The sequence below is a fragment of the Diabrotica virgifera genome, chromosome 2, assembly GCF_917563875.1.
Source record: "Diabrotica virgifera virgifera chromosome 2, PGI_DIABVI_V3a".
Lineage (NCBI taxonomy): Eukaryota > Metazoa > Arthropoda > Insecta > Coleoptera > Chrysomelidae > Diabrotica > Diabrotica virgifera.
In genome coordinates, this window is record NC_065444.1 from 223,764,455 (window position 1) to 223,787,639 (window position 23,185).

General features: G+C 31.5%; 1 pseudogene; it reads right to left on the reverse strand.

Annotated features, from left to right (window-relative positions):
- Window positions 1–192: 192 nt before the first annotated feature.
- Window positions 193–20,556, reverse strand: LOC126880414 (cathepsin B-like; annotated as a pseudogene).
- Between the last annotated feature and the right edge of the window lie 2,629 nt (window positions 20,557–23,185).

The following is a 23,185-nucleotide window of genomic DNA, read 5'->3' on the forward strand; positions in this document are numbered from 1 at the left end:
GCCAACCATTGGAAATATAGAATTTAAAATTGTTGGTGTCCAGGATACGGAATCACGCGGAAAGTAAGTAAGTAACCCATAATCAGTATTAAACTGAACCACACCCTTTAAGTAGACTCTAGAACCACTATACGAGAATGCTCCTTCATCTTCGTAAATGATTCAGTTAAAATTGTTTAAGTAAAACACATGTTTAGAAATCAAGTTTTTTATTTAAAATAGAACGTACGTAAGCGTAACACCAATATTTTGTTTACAATTAGACGTTTGGACGTGGACGTGACGCAAGCATTTGGTTCTCGAATTCTACTTCATTTTTTCCGCGAAGTATTTTAAAGAATCCCTTGTCTCCCCAATCTTCATTCCATGAATTAGCAGCCAACCAATATGGGACTCCATTCTCTACACCCCAGCCTAAAACTCTAACGCAATGGTCTCCAGCATAATCTCCACCGACATTATGATAAACACCTAAAATAAATTTATTTCATATTAGTAATAGATTGTTGGTGTCTTTGATTTTAAATAGGCGTACGACTCTATTAATCGGGAAAAGTTGTATAAAGCTCTACAAAATTTAGAAATTTCAAAATAATTGATAAAATTATTGAGAATGTCGCTAACAAGTCAAACAATAGAATGGTCATAGAAGGAAGTACATCAAATCTGTTTTCGGTTACAAGTGGAAAAACAAGGGGATCCACTTTCTACCGGTCGGTTTAACTTTATCTTGGAGGCAATAATGAGAGAAAGTAAGATCCAAACTACGGGTACCATTTTCCACTGTAAACAGCAATGTATGGCGTACACAGATGATGTAGTCTTCGTAATAAGAACAAATTAAAAGAACTTAAACAAATGTTTGGGAACTTAAAAGCTGAAGCAAGAAAATTTGGGTTGTATATAAATGAAACGAAAACAAAGTATATGAAAATGCGTGGTGAGATAACAGAACACAATAAATTCGTCACACTTAAAACGGGAAGAAAGGATTACAAAATTGAAAATGTCAGCCAGTCCAAGTATTTACGAGTAACAATAACGAATAAAGAGAAGAAGAAAAAGAAAAAGGAAACTATTAAAAGGAAGGAGAGAAATGGGTTCATTAAACAAAATTCTGAAAGCTAAAAATGTATGTGGAGAAGCAAAAATTCGAATATATGAAACAGTTATTCGACCAGTGGCAATGTATGCCTGTGAGACGTGGACTATGAATAAAAAAGATGAAACGAGGTCATGGAGATATATGAAAAATCCCTAAGTAGCTAATTATACAAAAAGTCACAGCACAGAGAGAGGTGGCTAGGTCACATTACTCGAATGCCAGAGAAACGTTGTTTAAAAAAGCTGCTTTTTGGAGGAGACGGGGTAAAATGAAAAGAGGAAGACCACGGAAAAGTGGTTAGAAGCAGTTAAAGGAGATTAAAATGGTATAGGAGTGTAGAATTGGAGAGAGAGCTAACGACCAGAAGAGGTGGAAAAAATTAACGAAGAAAATATAAGCCAAGGCACACCATGGCCTGTAGCGCTGATCCCACAAATATGACAAGACCACTGCGGTCACAAAGCATGAGAATGACAGGAAGTATAAATTTAACTTCGAAAACATAAAAATTTAAATAACCGAGAAAAACAAAAAGAGTGAGACATACGAATCGATAGAAATAAAAAGAAACACAAATGCAATCAATGATAAAAAAGATATCAAAAACCTAAATAAAAAATATTTCTTCTATGGATGCTATACAATGTGCAACTTCTCTCACTACTTACATACATTCAAAACGAACAATTTCTCACGCAGTGAGAAAAGTCGGCCATTGCAGTGAGAAATATTTTTTTCTCACGGGTTCTCCTACGGTTTTCTATATATGATCGCCGTTTCCATGGTAACATGCACAATACAAACACAATTAATGTTGTCAACTAAAATGTGTTGGAGCAAAACTTACCAGGAATTACCTTTCAAAACTGTTCGAAAATAACTGTTAATTAGAATTTTAGATAAATAACGTAAGTATATAAATTTTAAGAATATTATATACCTACATGTATACGTATTTTATTTCAATTTATGTAGATAATATACGTAAAAGCACCTAAATTATTTAATTTTGAAGTTTTAACTCTTGACAAAACCGCATCTATAGAAAAAGTACAGTATACAACACATGAAAAAATGACATATTTCTCCCTCACTTGATTTGCGACCCTCGCCTCGTGCCTCGGCTCGTGCCAACAAACTTCTGCGCTCGTGAGAAATATGTCTTTTTCTCACTTGTTGTACAATATACTATTAATCTGATTTCATTAATAATAAATACAACACCGTCAAAAAATTCAAAAGTTGTAACATATTTCCATCATATAATTATATGTTAGGACAGTGAGGAATGAGATATCAGATCCAATTTTTAATTTGTGCCTGTTCATTAGCGTTACGCTTGTTTCACATTATAAGAATTTCGACCGTGCGATGGTTAAAATCTACATAGTGGTTCGAGCAACTTTCTCCCTTCACCGCTTGAAACATTCGGCGAAGGGGAAAGATTCCATATGATTGTCCGCGCCACTATGTAGATTTTAACCATTGCACGGTCGAAATATCGCACGGTCCAATATAAATTCTTATAATGTGAACGAGCCGTTAGTGTGTCGTTTACGTGTGTTGGTAAGTTTTAATATTGTTCTGCCATAATGTATTTGTCTTTCATTTGTATAATTTTAGAATTTTGACAAAGGCAAGAATTACCTGCCGAAACGTTGATGTGAAAATGGAAAATAAAATCTAGTTGAATATTGCGACTGCATGTAGTTCTAAAAACATACATAAGTAAATAAATTTGAGAATTACACATATATTAAACGTTTTTAAAGGTTTATTACAATCATAAATCAGGATTCAGGTTGGATAAAATGGCTATATCTTCTTCTTTAAGTGCCATCTCCGCGATGTAGGTCGGTAATCATCATAGTTATTCGTATTTTAGAGCCGGCTGCTCTGAAAAGTTCATTTGATGTAGGTACATACGTATCACTCTCTCAGGTTGCGCAGCCACGATATTCTGCGTCTTCCTATGCTTCTCTTTCCTTGAATCTTTCCCTGCATAATCAATTGGAGTAAGCTGTATCTCTGTATCTCCACGTGTAATATGTCCGAGATATTCCAATTTTCTTGTTTTGATGGTACATATTTATGATTTCCATTTTTTTATTCATCTTTCTCAGAACCTCTTTGTTTGTGACGTGTTCTGTCAACGATATTTTCAGAATTCTTCTGTACACCCACAGCTCAAAGAATTCTAGTTTTTTCATTGATGCAGCATTCAAGGTCCAAGCGTCCATTCCATAAAACCAAGTCGAGAAAACGTAGCACCTCACCAACCTAACTCTTACCTCCAACTTCAAATATCTTGTGCAGAGCAGTTTTCTCATTTTGTTAAAATTTGCTCTAGCCTTTTCTATTCTGATTTTGATTTCTTGTAAGTAATCTCCTGTGGAGTTGATCATTGTTTTAAGGTATGCATATTGGTCGACTCGTTCGATATTGGATCCGTTTATGAAGAGATTTTTGTTATTTCTTTGAGTTTTCGATATTCTCATAAACTTTGTCTTCTTGACATTCATTGTTAGCCCGTATTCTTGTCCAAACTTTGCTATTCTGGTCACCAGCCTCTGAAGATCCCCAATATTTTCAGCTACGATGACAGTGTCAACCACATATCTAATGTTGTTAATGGGAACTTAATTGACCTTATTCCAGCTGTTTCAACCTCGAGAGGTTTTTTCAAGATCTCGTCCGAGTAGGCATTAAAAAGAATTGGCGACAACACGCATCCCTGTCTCACTCCACGTCTGATTTCAATTTCCTCTGACAGCTGATCGTTAACAGGTACTTTTGCTGGTTACTTATATTATAAATGCGATATAATCCTGAGGTCATTGTAATCCAGCTTTTTTGATTCCAGGACATGCATTAATTGTTTATGTCGTACTTTGTCGAATGCTTTATTATAGTCAATAAAACACTCATATATATTTTGATTGACGTCCAGGTACCTTTGTATAAGTATGTTAAGTGAAAAAAGAGATTCACGAGTTCCCAGGCCTTTGCGAAACCCAAATTACGTATCATTAATGTCTATGTCCAATATTCGGTTATGAATGACTTTCATTAGCAACTTTAGCACATGGTACATCAAATTAACGGTGCGGTAGTCGCCGCATTTTCTTGCGTTTTTCTTTTTTGGAAGGCAAATAAAAATCAACGTCAACCATTCTTTGGGTAATGTGCCTGAGCTATAAATTTGGTTAATAAGTGTACCACTAAAACATCAATATGCTGCTCATCTATAATTTTTAAAAGGTCGATAGGAAGCATGTCAGGTCCTGGGCTTTTTCTGTTCTTCATTGTTTTTAACTCATGTATTATTTCTTCCTTTGTAATATTTGGAAATATTTCTCCTGAAGTAAGTTCTATGTGTTCCAGGTACCCTCTTTCATCATTGAACCGTTCATCTATGTATTCTGCCCAACGTTGTATTTTCTCATCGGTCTCTGTTATAGCAACCCCGTGTCTATCCAGAAGTGCACCAGTGAGATTTTGTTTTCTTAGTCCAGCCATTTCCTTGACTTTCTTATGTAGGTTAAATAGATCGTATCTTTTTTGGAGGTCCTCGATCTCTTTTCATTTCTCTTCAAAGTGTTTTTCTTTTGCCTTTTATCATCTTCCTTATCTCGTGGTTAATCTCCCCGTATTTATTGTCATATTTGTTCTTATATTGTCTCCGTTGTTCCATCATATTCAGTATCTCGCCGTTCATCCATTCCTCTTTTCTCCTTGTGGAAGTATTTATTATATCTTTACAAGGTTCTAGTATGCAATGTTTTAGTTGCTCCCAGTGCTCGTCAATATCATTGGTGTCTATGTTCAGCTCTCTACAGTTCCTTGCTATATGGGTACATAATATACCAAGTGTTGTTCTACGTGGACTGATGGCCTGTTTTGACAATTTTATGTAAATATTACGTCGGTCTAGAGTCTTCTAGGCGGTCTAGTTAGCTGAGGCGCAGTCGATCGACAAGTTTACTGGATTTGCGATTTGCGATCGCTGGTGCGAACCTCAGCTAGGTCATGAAATTAATAAAAGGCCAACGCCGTAGTATAAAACTCAATTGAGTCTACGGCTTGGTCTAAAATTAACTAGCGTCTGATCGGCCTATGAAGGAGCGGTACGGCAAGGGATAAGGGCTTGCGGCTTGGTGATACACCTCCATAGATCCCTACCGAAGGGCGTTGACGCCTAAGAACGGTGTATATATGTGTATATATATGTATATATATTTATGTATATAATAAATTTTTACACTTTTCACATGACTTTGACTACTTACCACTTTTATAATTCCAGAAATCAGTGTACAAGCGGAAAGTCGTTTCTACTGGACCGTTTGTCATTATTTCCCTTTGCATATCGGCAACTGTAGTGTACCAATCTGGTGGACCTGCAGCATAAGTTAACTCGGACTTATAATTGAGTGCGGGATCGTCACATTGGGATTTGCAAACAGGTGTATTCAATTTCAAAGTACTGCAATCCACTTTAGTACCAGTTGTATGATGTTCACAAGATTGAAGCGAATATGGTTGACAACCCTAAAACAAGATTTTTTACCGTATAAAAGGTTTTTATATACATCGGTTGTTCCAAAATAAATCTGTGGTTATCGGTCTCGCCGACAGAACTATTAGATTATCCGACCCTATCAATAGACCTTAGGCCATAAAAAAGCAAAAACAGCACGAACACTTAATTTATATCCACATGACCTCATCAAAAATAAGAAAAACCAGCTTTAGATTAAATTCGATTCGGGGTCACCACCATCGGCTGACCAAGGTTTCTAGTCTGGGCTGATTATTGGAGAATATTATGGTATTATAATATCACCCTGTACAAAAGATGTTTAAAATTCATTCAAAGTCATTAATCCATGTAGTATCTGTTCTTGGATTCAATAACCGCAAGTAACATTGAATTGTCATGTTTTGTTATTATTTAAATGTGTATATAAACATTAACTCGGTCGAGAAAGAGTATTATGATTATTGATGTAGTTGGAAGGTATTCACGTATAGGATAGGTCAAGTTAATATTGTAAACAACTTATGTAGTGAATCATCGACTTCGAATTAAATATAATGTTATCGGAAAACCTGAGTTTTAATTAATTGGGACTAGAAGGCAGTAACCACACACATATTTACGACATGGCGTTCCTGTAAATAAGTTGGAGAATCTTCTGATAGGAGCAGAGATGGCGGCAACAAATTGGAAACGGAGACGGCGAAGATGGACCAGGACGATACAGGAAACCCAGTGAAAAAAAGACAAAAGTGTTAAAATGTAAGTAAGAAATTTAGTCTATCTTTATTGAAAATGCTTCCCTCGTTTTTATATACATATTATTATTGAACATTGAATATTTATCTTTGCTGATTTTCGAATAATTTATGAAGTATCGATTTTTTTTTAAGAATATGTATGAATTTTGAAATATGAAGTGATTTTTGAATTGAATATTTTTATCGAAGTTTATATGCTATTCTTGAATTTTTATTGAATTTTGAACCTTTATTGAATTTATTTGAAAAATTTCTATCCGATTTCTATTTTTAGTACGGTTATTTTTGAATATATTATGGAATATCGAATTTTTTTTTTCAAAAATTTCTATCGAATTTTGAGATACGAACTGATTTTGAATATTTTTATCTAACTTTTGCATATGCTATTGTGAATTTTTATTCAATTTTTGTCGAATATGTATACTATTATTAAATTTTTATTAGCCAGTTGTTTTTATTATTGATATTTATTGATTCTATAGATACATTTTAATCGATTTTGTGTTAAATTTTGTATGATATGAACCTGAATTAATATTTTTTGAGTGATAAATGATATTTTTTTTTAATGAATAATGATTAGTGATGACATACGTTGATATAAGAGCTTTAAGACAAACATTGCTATAAGCAAGAGATATATTTTTATCGAACCGACCTGAAGAGTCGAGATAAGGAATCTGGAGAACTATATAGATAAGAAGAAGAACTAACAATATTATAAGCTAAATATTATGAGGCAACTTGAGACAATAAGAAACCCACGGCTCTTGTCAAATTAGGAAGGTACTAAGTGATTTATAGAAGCTTGAACGCTTATTAGAGACCCACTCTGTGTTTTGAAGGGTACCTATTTTATTCATGATTATTCGTGAATATACAACGGCCTCAAAGCAAGGGATTGAGGTTGTGATATTTTTAGAAGAATTTGAACCGCATAACATACCTATTTCGTGTTTTGAGTTAACTATACCACCTAGATGGTGCGTACAGATCAGGGCGAAAATTCGGGTTAATATTGGCGGAGAACTAAGACATCCGAGTGAAACCTCTTTTATTAAGGTAAAACGAAGGTATCGGAGCTAGTATATGAAGAGCTGATTATGATGTTATATGAAATGATATATGAGATAAATGATATATGATTGTTATATGAAATATGTATATGAAGATGAATTATGTACACTGTATAAGTGTTATTATGTGGAGAAAAATGAAGAAATATATAGTTGTAGTACCAGACAAGAAGAAGAAAAGAAAGAAAAAAGAGAATTTTATTAAAATATGTGGGAAAAATGAAAGAAGAGACATAAAATTTTTCAGAAATGTCAAAATAAACAAGCAGAATTAAGAATAATATCAAATAAGTAGCTAATCATTGAATTTTGTCTAAGAATTAAAGATGTAATTTTTTTCTCTAAAGTAATGTTAATTATAAATAAGTTATTTTTAAATGTAGATAATAATTTCAGGTTAAATTTTCGCGGAAAATGGAAGTGTTTGAATTAAGCATAGACAATATCTTACAATAAGTGTTAGTAGATAGTAAGCAAAGGGACACAAAAGGTGAAGTTTTTAGAGAGATTAAATCTTTATTATAGCTACAAGAAAGTTATTAGAAGTTTGTTAGATAAATATTAGAAGTTTTTTAGAGAGATTACATTTTTATTATAGGTACATTATTTTAAAGTTAGTAAGACATATATAAATAAATCAAAAGAAGACTGAAATAGGAATTATTAATAGAGTAAAGGATACATTTTTTTTACTTATTCGAGTAATATTAGCTTAGCTTAGGACTTTTAGTTAGATACGAGATTTTTAGTTAGGTAGATTAGATTATTCCCCTGCTTATAGGAGATGCATATAGGCACTAAAAGACTATATTAAAAATCCCGATAGGTTTAGTCACTGTTTTTATGTGGACACTGTTTTGTGAATGGAGAAAAGACTAAAAAGCAAGACGGAACAGAAAGTGAATTAGTGATAATAATAAACAATTTTTAGGATTAAAAAAAACTCTGAAACGTACCATGTTACAGTTAGTTAGGATAGTTAGGAAATTTAATTTTTGAAAATAGTATTAGGTAACCATAAACATTTTTGTAAAAGGGAAAGAGGAGCATCACATTTTAAAAATATGTAATTTTAACAAAACGGGGAGGTATGGTATTATAATATCACCCTGTACAAAAGATGTTTAAAACTCATTCAAAGTCATAATTCCATGTAGTATCTGTTCTTGGATTCAATAACCGCAAGTAACATTGAATTGTCATGTTTTGTTATTATTTAAATGTGTATATAAACATTAACTCGGTCGAGAAAGAGTATTATGATTATTGATGTAGTTGGAAGGTATTCACGTATAGGATAGGTCAAGTTAATATTGTAAACAACTTATGTAGTGAATCATCGACTTCGAATTAAATATAATGTTATCGGAAAACCTGAGTTTTAATTAATTGGGACTAGAAGGCAGTAACCACACACATATTTACGACAATAGGCCATTTTTGGGAAAAGTTATTTACCAGCAGTTTTTTTCAATTATTGGTCTATAACTCCGAAGATTTTAACTTTACAACAAAAACACTTAAATAAAAATTCACCGCAATTAAATTCTGCATAGAGATATCTTTTTTTCGATCTGCTCCGATGAAAATTTTCCTAGGAAAATCCGGGTTTTCCCAACAAAATCTTTAATTTTCAAATTAAGTTTTAGATAAGTAATTATCTACCAATAATTAAATAATTTGGTGAATTAAAAGGCTTCTTGGTTTGGATTATATTTCCAGAAGCTGGTGAAAATTAAACGAATATTTTAGCAACAATTTAATTGTTAATTAATAATTTACGGTCGCAATAATAACCAAAATAATTATGATACACTGATCAAACTTTGAAATCTTATAAAGATGAGATGCCTATTTAACATTTTGTCGACAAAATATAATTTTTTTGTTTTTTTGCATAATCTTTAAATGTTAAAAAAAATAGTTATAAACAAATTAACGTTATCAGAAAGTTTTTATTATATTCTAATTTTAAAAAATAGTTAAAATGCCCATTTCAAATATCTTGAAAATGAATGTTTTAAAACTTTTTTACAACCATTTGCAAAAAGTTATGAAACAGCAAAGTAAACATACGATAACTGCGTTGTTTATAATTTTTTTAATTCTTTAAAAGCGTATAAGTGAGTTTAAAGTACAAGCTAATTACTTACAAAAAATATCAATTATAAGTTTAATGGTTATATTTTAATTAAAGATTATAAATATTTTTTGAAGTTATACTTCTTTACCGGCGATATGAGGGTGAATTTTTATATGTTAAAACCTATGATCTCGGCGCATGCGCATTATAACTTTGTTCTGATTGGATGTTCAAATGACATGTCAAAAATTATTCAATATGGCGGATGTGGCACAGCTGTAGTTAGATTATTTATGGTTGTTGCGTTTTAAAATTTGTGTGAAAAGAAACAACAAACAAAAGTTAGTTAACAGTTATACTGCCTTTTTAAATAGTTTTCATATACCTACCTATATTTTTGGACTTTTGGACTATTTTGGACAAGGAAAACTCATTCTAATTTGGTAAGTAGTTTTTATTATAATCATATTGTAATTATACATTTGGATTAGGTTGAAATACAGTAGAGCGTCGATTATCCGAACTAATTGGGGGACATAGGTGTTCGGAAAACCGATTTGTTCAGATAATCGAACTACAATATATTGATACATATTTATAGTCATAAATATTTATCCACAAGTGAATAAAAGCTATATTTATATACCTACATATTTATTTATATCTTGATAATGACAACTAGCAACTAAACAAAAAAGTGCAGTCTTTGCAACAACATAATTATTTTTGGATACAATATTGAAGAAAATTGAAGATATTTTAAGCGTCAATTACTAACGCTTGCTCGGTATTCGAGTGCGGAACGCGGGAGTCGATAGTTCGAATAAGCGGTCGTTCGGTTGATCGACGTTCGGATAATCGACGCTCTACTGTACATTTATTTTCTCAAGAACGGGGATTTTAGAGAGAAATCCCAAATTAGGTCCGATTTTTATTTTCAAATTATGATTTTTTGGCGTAGATTTATTTATCTAGTAGGTATGTAATGCTTTGATTTACATACTTAATTTGATTACCAACAAAAGTTCTACCAATCTTCATCTAATATATTGTTTTCTTACTGTTTTGTTATATTTTAATATTTTCTTCCACAAAATTTAAACTACATAATTTAATTATATTCAAAACAACTGTCAAACAGTAAAACGTTCAGTTACCCTATTTTTCCACATGACAAATAATGTGGAATTGGACGAGTGAGACGAAATTCACGGGTTCGATTCCCGATGCAAGTTTTTATTTTTTTATTTTTTTATGCATTTTATGATTGTAAGTATATTTGTTATATAATTTTTTTTTTCAGAAAATGCGTATATTCAGAAAAGTTATTCTTCATAAAAAGTTCTGCATGGTCAAAACCCAAGATTCAACCATCAGCTATCAAATTTTATGAATGATTACGAGGTATGTCAAAAAATTTGAATTTCACTCACGAGTAAAGTATCTTTATTTTTCACAATATTGAAAATTGCTATTATGAACAGTTGTTTGGAATTAAAAACTATATTCTAATATGCAATTACATCCTTCTAATTGAAAAATATGGATAACTAACATTATTTTCAGTTATTTCAATTCTGATAACTCTTTTATTATTAATTTTATGTAAAAAGTGATTCTTAATAAAAATTTCTGGACCTAAATACAACCATCTTATATCAAATTTTATCAATTTTATACGAGTTATTTCAAAAAAGATAAATTTAGATTAAAAGTAAAGTACCTTTATAGTTCAGAATATTTTAATTAGAAGGATATAATTACATACATACTGAAACATAGTTTTTAATTCTAAATAACTTTTCATAATAACAATTTTCGATATTGTGAAAAATAAACTTATTTTACTCTTGAGCGAAATTCATATTTTTTGACATACCTCGTATAAAATTGATAAAATTTGACATAAGATGGTTGTATTTTAGGTTTTAGACATGCAGAACTTTTTAATAAGAATCACTTTTTTCGTAAAATTAATAATAAAAGAGTTATCTGAATTGAAATAACTGAAAATAATGTTAGTTATCCTTAATTTTTCAAAAAAAATTTTCTTCAATTAGAAGGATGTATTTGCATACTAGAATATAGTTTTTAATTCCAAACAACTTTTCATAATAGCAATTTTCAATATTGTGAAAAATTGAGCTACTTTATTCTTGAGTGAAATTAAAACTTTTTAACATTCCTTGTATTATATTTAAAAAATTTGGTATTTGATGGTTAAATATGAGGTTTTGGACCATGCAGAGCTTTTTATGAAGAATAACTATTTTTCGTAAAATTAATAATAAAAAATTTTTCCATATGGATACAACTTACAGGGACATACTGTATAATAACTAACAATTATTTATTATCACAAGACTGACTTATGTTTTACAGGTTGTTTAATTTATGTTTCTATTATATTATGCTGAAATTATGTTATTTTCTACAGGTTGTTTAATTTATATGTTTAAAATGAGGAACTTACGTGTTAACGTGTTATTGATAAATTGTAGTATTAAGTAGTTAGTTTCTTTTTTGGAAAAGAGGTGCATTTGTTCGATTGGTATTTATTTATTATTTTGTTTGACTTACCGATTCCGTAATTCTTTTCATTCATTTACACTAAGCATCAAAATTAACGCATCACCTTAAAAATGGGACATTTGTGATGTCTCATAATTCCGAAACCTGTTGTCCGATTTGAGTGATTTTTTTAGTATATTATAGCTTTAAGGTCCATTTATACATACCCGGGCCGTGTCCGTTCCGGGTCAGTGCCGAGTCCGGGTATTTTTAATGCAATATTTACATACAACCGGGATGTGGCAGTGTGCGTACCGGGCCGAATAAGAGAGGAAAACGTTATTACATATCTCTGTGTAAAAGATAGTTGAAAATATTTCGCCTTGGATAGAAGATCTCACCTCACAATATCTATTGCTTGTCTGTTTTCCAGCAGTCGCGTTCACAAAACAATAAAATCGTGTTTATACAAGTCAATGCGATCCGTGTCATTTTCGTGCATCGCCAGTGCCGACAGCAAAAATATCGGATGGGATTAATTTCAGACCGGGCCCGGACGGGCCCCGTCCGGGAAACGCTAATGTATAAATATACTCATAAGAGTAGGTACATTTTTTTTTTTGACCGGACCCTGCCTTAACACGGAACGGACACGGCCCTGATATGTATAAATGGGCCTTTATTCTTCAAGAAGATCAATGTAGTAATACTATTGCTAAAGAGGTAAGTGCCATTGTATACCGGGTGTAACAATAATAGTGTGTTTTTCCTCAAATTTTGGAACACCCTGTTTAATATTCTAGCGTATGTAAAATATTGAAATTTAAACTAAACTGTAGCCTTAGGCTTTCTTAACATTTTGCTTTTTGACTTATGTGGGATATTAAAAAGTTGGGTACTTTAACAACTAGTCATGTTATTCATCAATACAGGGTGTTTCTAAATAAGTGCGACAAAATTTAAGGGGTAATTCTCCATGAAAAATTAATGACCGTTTGCTTTATAAACAGAGCTCCACAAATGCTTCGTTTCCGAGATACGGGTTGTTGAATTTTTCTTACAAACTAACGATTTGTTTATTGCTCCAAAACCGATTGAGATATGCAAACGCAATTTGGTAGGTTTTAAGATGTAGTTATTGCGCATTTTTTGACATACAATTAAGAATTGCATATTGACGTGAATACGGGTATAAACATTTTAGATATATCCAGTATGCACGCCAATGGGGAATATAAAATTCTTAATTGTATGTCAAAAAATGTGCAATAACTACCTCTTAAAACCTACCAAATTTCATTTGCATATCTCAATCGGTTTTAGAGCAATAAATAAATCGTCAATTTGTAAGAAAAAATTCAACATCCCGTATCTCGGAAACGAAGCATTTGTGGACATATGTTTATAAAGTAAACGGCCATTATATTTATTATTTTGCAGAATTACCCCTTAAAGTGTGTCGCACTTATTTAGAAACACCCTGTATTGATGAATAACATGGCTAGTTGTTAAAGTACCTAACTCTTTTAATATCCCACATAAGCAAATGAACCAAAATGCAAAATGTTAAGAAAGCCTAAGGCTACAGTTTAGTTTTAATTTTAATATTTTATATACGCTATAATATTCCACAGGGTGTTCCAAACTTTGAGGAAAAAACACACTATCATTGTTACACCCGGTATTCAATGACACTTACCTATTCAGCAACAGCAATAATATTATCACATCGATATTCTCGAAGAATAAAGCTATAATATACTAAAATAAAAAAATATATAAAAAAAAATTTAAGAAACGCTTTTCTTTAGTTACGAGTGACTAAAATTAAAAATAGAATAAAAAAAATCAACCAAATGCAAAAAATAAAATAAAATTGAAAAAATCTAACACATTCGTCAAAGAAAAACGTGGCGCGTCTTCATCGAATAAACGGTTTTCGCCCCACGCTTTTCTTTAACGAATGTGTTAGATTTTTTCGATTTTTTTTATTTTTTGCATTTGGTTGATTTTTTTTATTATATTTTTAATTTTATTCACTCGTAACTAAAGAAAAGCGTTTCTTAAAATTTTTTTTTATATATTTTTTTATTTTTTACTTTTTAGTCTTACACTTTTCAAACATTAAAATATATCGTCATGTTTATTAAAATATGTATAAAACATATGATGTACTAACATGAAAAATAGTCGGAATCGGCAAAAAATTTGAAACTTTATTGTTTATTTATGAAGTATAGCGTAAACAATTAACGTAAAAAGTGAAATTATGTATAGTTCATATCATTAGCTATAATCCGTAAAAGTTCCAAGTTTTTACATTGTAAAAAAGGAGAGAATTTTAGCATTTTCCATTAAAATCTTTTTTTTTTATTTAAACAATTAACAAACATAAAAACATTTTTTTTTTGACTATTCGTGAATTGTTCCCTCAAATGCATATGTCTGCAAATTTTCATTAATTTGCATGGGAGAAAAGGCATCTAAAGATTTGACGCAAACTATTGAACTAAATAAAAGCGTTTAAAAATCACTAATATCGGACAACAGGTTTAGGAAATACGAGACATCAAAAATGTCCCATTTTTAAGGTGGTGCGTTAATTTTGATGCTTAGTGTATTTGTTTTACGTATTAGAAGACTCAGTACATGTTTGGTTTACTTTTAGGCTCGTTTTATTTATTGTCTGTTCCTAAAATAAAACATTCATAGCCGAGGGGTAGTTCGTTGGAACTGGTTGGAACGGACTGGCCGACTGGTGCCCATTATTACATCAGATTTAGGTATTTAGGTCTATAAAGAACTCCGACCCACTCCGCTTCCTGACAGGGTTCAGCTAGCCGGACATACCCCTATGTCACCCTCCCCCCTTCTACTTGCTAGCAGCTTGAAGGATGGGGGTGACCAGACTATCAGTCTGATGAGCTATGTTCTGAATATTTTCTTAAGAATACTGCACTCGAAAATTTACAACAAGATAGAAATACAACTAACTAGAACACAGTTTGGTTTTATGTGTTTATGTGGCTTTGTGTCTATGTTTTTATATGTCTACATTGAAATTATTAATAGAACAATTTACCTGTTTGCTGCCATAAAGACCTCCTGTAGGAATTCCATTTTGTAGCCAATACCACCATCCATCTTCCATATATCCTATTTTGCATCCAAAACTATCACGGCTACAAGCCAATATATTTTCAGCAGAAACAGGCACTTTAAGCTTTCCTTGGGAGGCTATGCATCGTCTATCACTCATTGCAGAAGCTGCAGCTAGGGCCTAAAAACAAATCTCTTTAAATACCGAAAATTATAACTAGAATGTGATTCTTTATTATGATTGTTCATAAACTTTGGTTTTTCTACTAGCAAACATATAAATGTAACAAATCAAATTTGCATCTATAAAAAAATGAAGTGATGATACTATAAATAAATGATTTTGGTCTAGTATCTTTCACATGACTGAAATATGAATGCATTCTTTCTTTCTTTCTCCCCATCCTTATACCCTTTCAGGTGCCGGATTTGGGTTTAGTTTAGCTTCATGTTCATCCATATCTTGCATTATTTTCTGACTTGTGCTATTATTTTTATTTATTCAAGCGTTTTCTGTTTAATCTTTCCCGAATCTACTATTGATAGATCCATTTTTTCCTCACTCTGCATTTTTTCTTTTTTGTCATATTTCTTGTTTTGTGAATTTTTCTCGTTAGTCTACTGGGTTTCATTCTCATCAGATGTTCATGCCAGTTTAACTGTCTTTTTATTATCTTGTTCATTATTAAGTGATATAGACTATATATGATCAGAAAACTGGAAGAGGAGTACACTAAGTGGGGCCTTACAATTAATATACAAAAAACCGAATACTTAGTTTAGTGGAGTCACTCAAGGTGGATATGAGCTATTACCTCCGATTTCGTTCAACCTCCATCGATTTGCATGAAAATTGGTGAGTGGTTAGAGGATATCTCAAGTAACAAAGGTGACATGGTGCCCACTTGCGCTTTTACCCTGGGGGTGAACGCCATCCCTTCTCGGGGTGAAAATTATTTTATTAAAAATAACCCCATAATTAGATAGGGGGACAAATTCTAAGCAAAATGTGTTATATAAAGTTATTAAAATAAATCAAAACTTCTTGAGTTATTAAAGACCAAAATTTTAATTTTCGTAAGAAAAATGCATGTTTTTAACCGATTTTTCATAGATAACTTAAAAACTACTGTATAAGTTTTACAAAAAAGTTATCATTACCAAAATTGAAGCTAATAAAAAATTAAATAAACTCCTTACCAGAAAACCTTTTAATATTAACTAAAAGTGAGTTATAGGTTATAGTTATAGGTAATTGAATGCATATTTTTTTCAGCGAGTACCCAAATCTAAGTATTCAAGCTTAAATTACGAGAAAATAATCCATTTTATAATATAAACTTATTAAACATTTGTGAAAGTACTTAGAAATATCTATCAAATGAGATACCGAACAAGTTAATAGCATTAAAATTTATGCTCCAAAAATTTTTCAAACTTAATCTTTTAAAAATTTTTCCAAAAAATGTTATCGTTATTTTTACAACTCCGTTAATTTTTAAGATATCAGGTTCACATAAAAACGGTTTTAAAGGTAATTCCAAAGGCTATTAAAACGCGTTGAATTTAATCTTTTAAACCCCTTACTTTTTTAAAAATCAAAGATTAAATGGCCACGGTTACATTGTTCTCGCAGTAAAATTTAAGCTTTAATAGTATTTGATAGTATATTACGCAACGAGCATTTAATGATGGTCATTATGAAGCGAGTATGAGGGATAAGAGACGAGCCGTATGCGACGAGTTTCTTATAGAGTACGAACTTCATAATGATAATTAAATACAAGTTGTATACACTATTTTTTCTATGATCATACACAACAAAAAATATATTCAAATTTATTAATTTTGTAACGCAAACAAATTAAGTAGTTTGTCCGTTTGACAGTTTGTTTACATATTTACAACTGTCAAAGCGTATGTATTTGACTCGCCAATGGTCACTGCGCGTGCACCACCTTTATCGCGAATGCCATATCGCGATTATATTGGTTAAAAATCTGTATTAATGAAAATCTGTATCATAATAAAGTTCATTATGATACAGGTAGTGACATCATAATTGATATAATAGGTCTGTTCTAGCAAACAGTCAAACTAGTCAGAAACCAACAGCAAACAGTTGGTCAGTGAGAGAACATTATAGGTTTATTCTAGCATCAGTTTCAAACGGTTTGAAACCATCAGCGAATAGTGGACCAGCGCGAGTAGAGGGGATAGCACTGGTGACTGTATTTGTTCTCTCACTGACCAACTGTTTGCTGACGGTTTCTGACTAGTTTGACTGTTTGCTGGAACAAACCTAATACAGTCACCAGTGCTATCTCCTCTACTCGCACTGGTCGACTATTCGCTGATCGTTTCAAAACGTTTGAAACTGATGCTAGAACAAACCTATTATAGTACCTATCAGAATAGAAAAACGTTTCTATCTCGGTTATTTTTCACCCTACAGAAATGGTAAAAAAAGGTATAATATTTTGATACCTATAGAAAAAACTAAAATTTGATTATTTACCGGCTTTTACGTATATTGAATATTTTTTATAGATAGTTATTATTAAAAGAAAATGAAAATGACGATAATTTTAAAAATTCTGATTTTTTTAAATTATATTTTTTTTTAATATGCATTCTAAACCGGTGAAAATTGTTAAAATCATTACTTATCCTAATACAAAGAAATTTTTGTAAGGATTACTATAGATTTTAATTTTTGTGTAAATGGCGTATGTTTTATTTTTCACTTTTTCCTAAAAAATTCGATAGGTTTCTCTTAGTTACATCATAACTTGCTTAATTTTGATGCTATTAACTTTTTCTGGAGCTCATTCGTTAGGTATTCTGAAGTACTTTGATAAATGTTTAGCCGGACTATTTTATAAAATGCATCGTTTTCCCGTTATTTAAACTTGAATACTTAGATTTGAGTACTCATCGAAAAAATATACATTCAATTACCCATAACTCACTTTGAATTAACATTAGTTTAGTACTTTGAGTAAATAGTGTATTCAATTTTTTATTTTCTTCAATTTTGGTAAGAATAACTTTTTTGTAAAAGCCAATAGTTTTTGAGTTATACGTGAAAAACAGCTTTGACCCTTAAACGCCCAACCTTTTTTAGGTTTCATGTACGCCCAAGGGCGGGTAAAAAATGTTCACCTCAAAATAGATAATACATTTATTAAGAGTTGCTGGAAATAGATTAAACTTAAGAGTGTTATGCTTACTAAACACAGCATCTTCTAAAATATTAATATAAACAATTTACAAACCTTACAACAAAATTACAATGTACATCAAAATTAACATACCAGTAAAAGCCAGTAATTCAGATTTGTCGATTTTCTCCCCATTCTTCCTTTCAGCCTCCTCATTGGCGGATAATTATGTCGATTATATAATTATACGTCAATAATTATATGGATTATGTTCCTACCAACGAGAAATTATATAGAAATCTTAAGTAACAAGTTTTACCAAGGGTGTACTTTTTATGTCCTTCTTCTTCTTAAAGTTCCATCTCCTAGCGGAGGTTGGATATCATAATGGCTATGGTCACTTTGTTGGCTGCTGCTCTGAACAGTTGTAATGAACTACAGTTAAACCATTCTCTAAAGTTCCTCAGCCAGGAGATGCGTCTTCTTCCTATGCTTCTTTTTCCTTGGATCCTTCCTTGCACAATAACTCTCAGCAGCTCATATTTCTCTCCTCTGGTAATGTGACCCAAATATTCTAGTTTTCTTGTTTTTATACTGTTCATAATTTCTAACTCCTTATTTAAACGTCGTAGCACTTCAACATTGGTAATCCTTTGAACCCACTGAATTTTCAACATTCTTCTGTAACACCACATTTCGAACGCTACTATTTTTCTTATATGTTGCCTTTTCAATGTCCAAGCTTCCATTCCGTATAGTAATATAGAAAATATGTAGCATCTTAGAGCCCTCAATCTGAGAGGCAACTGAAGGTCTTTGTTTGTAAGCAGTGTCTTCATTTTTATAAATGCTTGCCTTGCAGTTTCAATTCGGACTTTAATTTCCTTGCTTTGGTCATTTTTGTCATCAACCCAGGTTCCCAAATATTTGTATGTCTTTACTTTTTCTATTTGGGTTTGCTCTAGTATTAACCTTTCATTTCCATGTTGTGTTTTTGAGACAATCATAAATTTAGTTTTTTTCTTGTTTATTTTGAATCCATATCGAATGCAATAATCGTTAATTCTATTTAACAATTCTTGTAGCGACTCAAGGGTGTCTGCCATTATAACGGTGTCATCAGCGAATCTTATGTTATTTACTGTTCTTCCGTTTATAGAGATTCCATCACTTAGTTCCGCTATCGCTTCCTGAAATATGGCTTCACTGTACACGTTAAACAGTAGCGGCGACAGTACACAACCCTGTCTTACCCCTCTCTTTATATCAATATTCTCGGACTCTTGTTCGTCTATCTTTATATTGGCCATATGTCCACCCATATTTAACTCAAGATATTACTTTTATTTTCAAAAATATCGGTAGAACCAAATTAACATTCGATAAAGTGCTGTCTTTTTAACAATAAATAATTTTGGGAAAAATTTTAAACACGTAATAAATATGTTACAGGGGAATACGCATTAGGTGGACATTTTTTACCCACCCTTGGACGTTTAAGGGTTAAGACATGCATTTTTTTACGAAAAAATAAAATCTTTAATCTTTAATAACTCAAAAAGTATTGATTTGTATTAATAACTTAATATAAGAAATTTTGCTTAGAATTTGTCCCTCTATCGATTTATGGTATTATTTTTAATAAAATATCCACCCAAAGGGTAAAAGCGCAAGTTGGCATCAGGTCACCTTTGTTCCTTGAGGTATCCTCTAACTGCTCACCAATTTTCGTGAAAATCGATGGAGGTTCAACGAAATCGGAGGTGAAAACCTTCAGTGACTGCACTAGAATATAATGGACAGTATTTAATGGAGTATAATGGATAGTAATGGAATACTTATTTAAATATTTCACTTACCCAACCAGCCGCACAAGCAGATTGATCGACAATAGTGTTGATAACATCTGAACACTCTTTCCAGTTTTCCCTTGCATCGAAAGAATCTGGAATTTGAATATTTTCACTATGGATAAATCCTTTTACGTCCCCTAAATTCCTTTTCTTTGTGCCTAATAATTTTTGAGCTCTTGGGTTGAAAGGTTTTCATCAAAGTTTCTTCCAGCCACCCATGAGCTTTGTTTGCTATTGATATAGTTTATAAACTCATTTGAAAGAGGATTTAAGTTAGCTGTGTAACTTAATACAACAGGTAGTAATAGTGTAATAATAAAAACCGCTTTCATTTTGGTGAATCTGTAAAAGATAAAGAGGAGTTAATAATATTTTTTATACTATACCTACTAGTGGATAAATCTTTACTGATGCCATTGAAAACTGCTAAAAGTAATAATTACTTAATCCTTAATTATTATTAAGAGGATCGGTACGTATTTTCGGCTGCAATGCTATTCAAATGGGGATTCATTTTTTTTCGAATCCTGAGACAACTAATAAGTATTTTTGAAAAATTTAAACGCAGAATGAAATATTAGGTTATTAGCGAGGGCCGAAAGTCCCTGAGAACTTCTATAATGTTTATTTTAATAAGTTACAGGGGTGAAAAAACTAAGAGAAAATTTAGTGTGATTTTTAATTTCAAATATCTCATTCAAAATAAACTTTTTATTTATTCTAAGGGACTTTCGGCCCTCGGTAATAATTTAGTCTTTCATTCTGCGTTTAAATTTTTCAAAAATATATATTGGTTTTTTCAGGATTTGAAAAAAATGAACACAATGCCGTGGTAATATTTTCCAAATTTGTCTTTGTCTTACAACGCACTCAACCGAATATAATATTGTCAGCATATATTGTCAGTCAGATACTGACAATCAGTGACAATTTTAAATATTTGACATTGCATCGGGAATATTTTGAGAAATTGATTAAATATTATTGATATATAGTGTTTTTGATAAATAATTGATTTAAGACGTGAACTTAATAAAGAGTTATTTATTGTGTATTATTTGTGGAAGATCCAAGCAGAGAATACATCAGATATCCTGTAATCCAAGTATTTTGTTGTTAGAGATGTTCAAAATTGTAAGCGTTCCAAAATAACAACATATTATTAAAAAATCACTTTAAAACTTTTCCTCTTTTCTCGATTGATTATTAGTTTTTGTTGTACAAATAAATTATTACAATCACTGAAAACATAGTTAGTGAAAAAATTATCACATTTATTAACTGAATTAATAATTTGCAATTATAAAAATAACAGTTATCCAAGAACATTCAAAAGCCATCTCTTTAAATTAATTATGACATTTTCAAGTATAATAGAATGACATTCTAGTAATGTTTACATATCCATACCAGTGTGAATTTTACTACACGTAATTTGCCGTGTAAAGACAGAAAAGTAGGGATACACGTAAAATATTTGCGAATTATGTACCCATAGCCTTAAGGATAAAATTATCTGACAGACCATTTTAACGCAATATTATTGGATGCATAGCCGATGTTTGGCTTCTCTGAACTTGATTAAAGAACTTAGTGACAAATTAAAAAAAGATCAATTATTATAAGAAAAATGTTTTAAAATATAGTCAGTTTACGGACATTTTTAATAGAACTGATATCGAAAACGATAAAGGGGATATTGATATTATTACTGATGTCAAGGAGAGACTGTGTCACTGGACCAAATATATTCTTTCTTTCTCCCCTTCCTTGAACCCTGTCAGGGTGTCGGATTCAATTATATTCAAGTACTATTTAATGATGAGAGAGAAAAACTGTCATTAGAAACCAAAGACACCGACCAACAATATTATGAGAAAAAGTCATCTATGCCATCAAAAACCCAAAAGAGGGCAAAGTTACTGGACCAGCAGATGTGCCCATGGAATCATTAAAACTCATTGATGAAGGCGTTATTGATGTAATGGTTGAACTCTTTAAATTATTATATCAGACTTCCACAATCGGCAGACAGTAGCTTCAATCGACCTTTGTAGCAATTCTCAAAAAGTCAACTGCAACAACCTGCTTAGATCGCACATAATATATGTAATATCTCTACAGAGTAACACACTTAAAACATTTTTGAAAATAATACACAGTAGAATTTATTAAAACTCTTGGAAACGAAATTAGTGACACACAATTTGGCTTTAGAAATGGTCTAGGCACAAGAATGCTTTGTTAGGCTTGAATGTGCTAGTCCAGAGATACGTGGATATGAATCAGGACATGTATTTATGTTTTGTAGACTTTGAAAAGGTATTTGATACGGTTCATCATAAAAAGCTTGTAGATTTATTAAAAAGCAAAAATATTGACAGTCGTGATATGGAAATTATATCTAATCTACATTGGAAAAAAACTGCCAAGGTTAAAAATTAAAAATCGACAACCAGAACACTTGAGATATCAAAATACAGAGGGGAGTCCGCCAAGGTTGCGTGATGTCCTTATATCTGTGTTTATATTTCCTTGATGAAATAAAGATTGTTTAAGAGCTTAGGCGCAAAATTTCCGGCGAATGCTTTTTAAATGCATTCATTTTTTCGAATCCTGAAAAAACTAATAAATATTTTGAAAATTTTGAACGCAGAATGAAAGATTACATTTTTACTGAGGACCGAAAGTCCCTTACAATAAACAAAAATTGTTCACTTCTTGTTCGCCCCTGTAACTTATTAAAATATACATTACAGAAGTTTTCAGGGACTTTCGCTCTCGGTAATAATGTAATCTTCAATTCTTCGTTTAAATTTTTCAAAATACTTATTAGTTTTCTCAGGATTCGGAAAAAATGAATGCATGTAAAAAGAATTGGTCCGAAATTTTGCGCCTTCGCTCTTAATATTAACGTGGGTTTTTTTTAATTATTTTTACTTATATTTTTTTTTGTAAATGATTGAACTCGAATAGAGACACCTAAATAA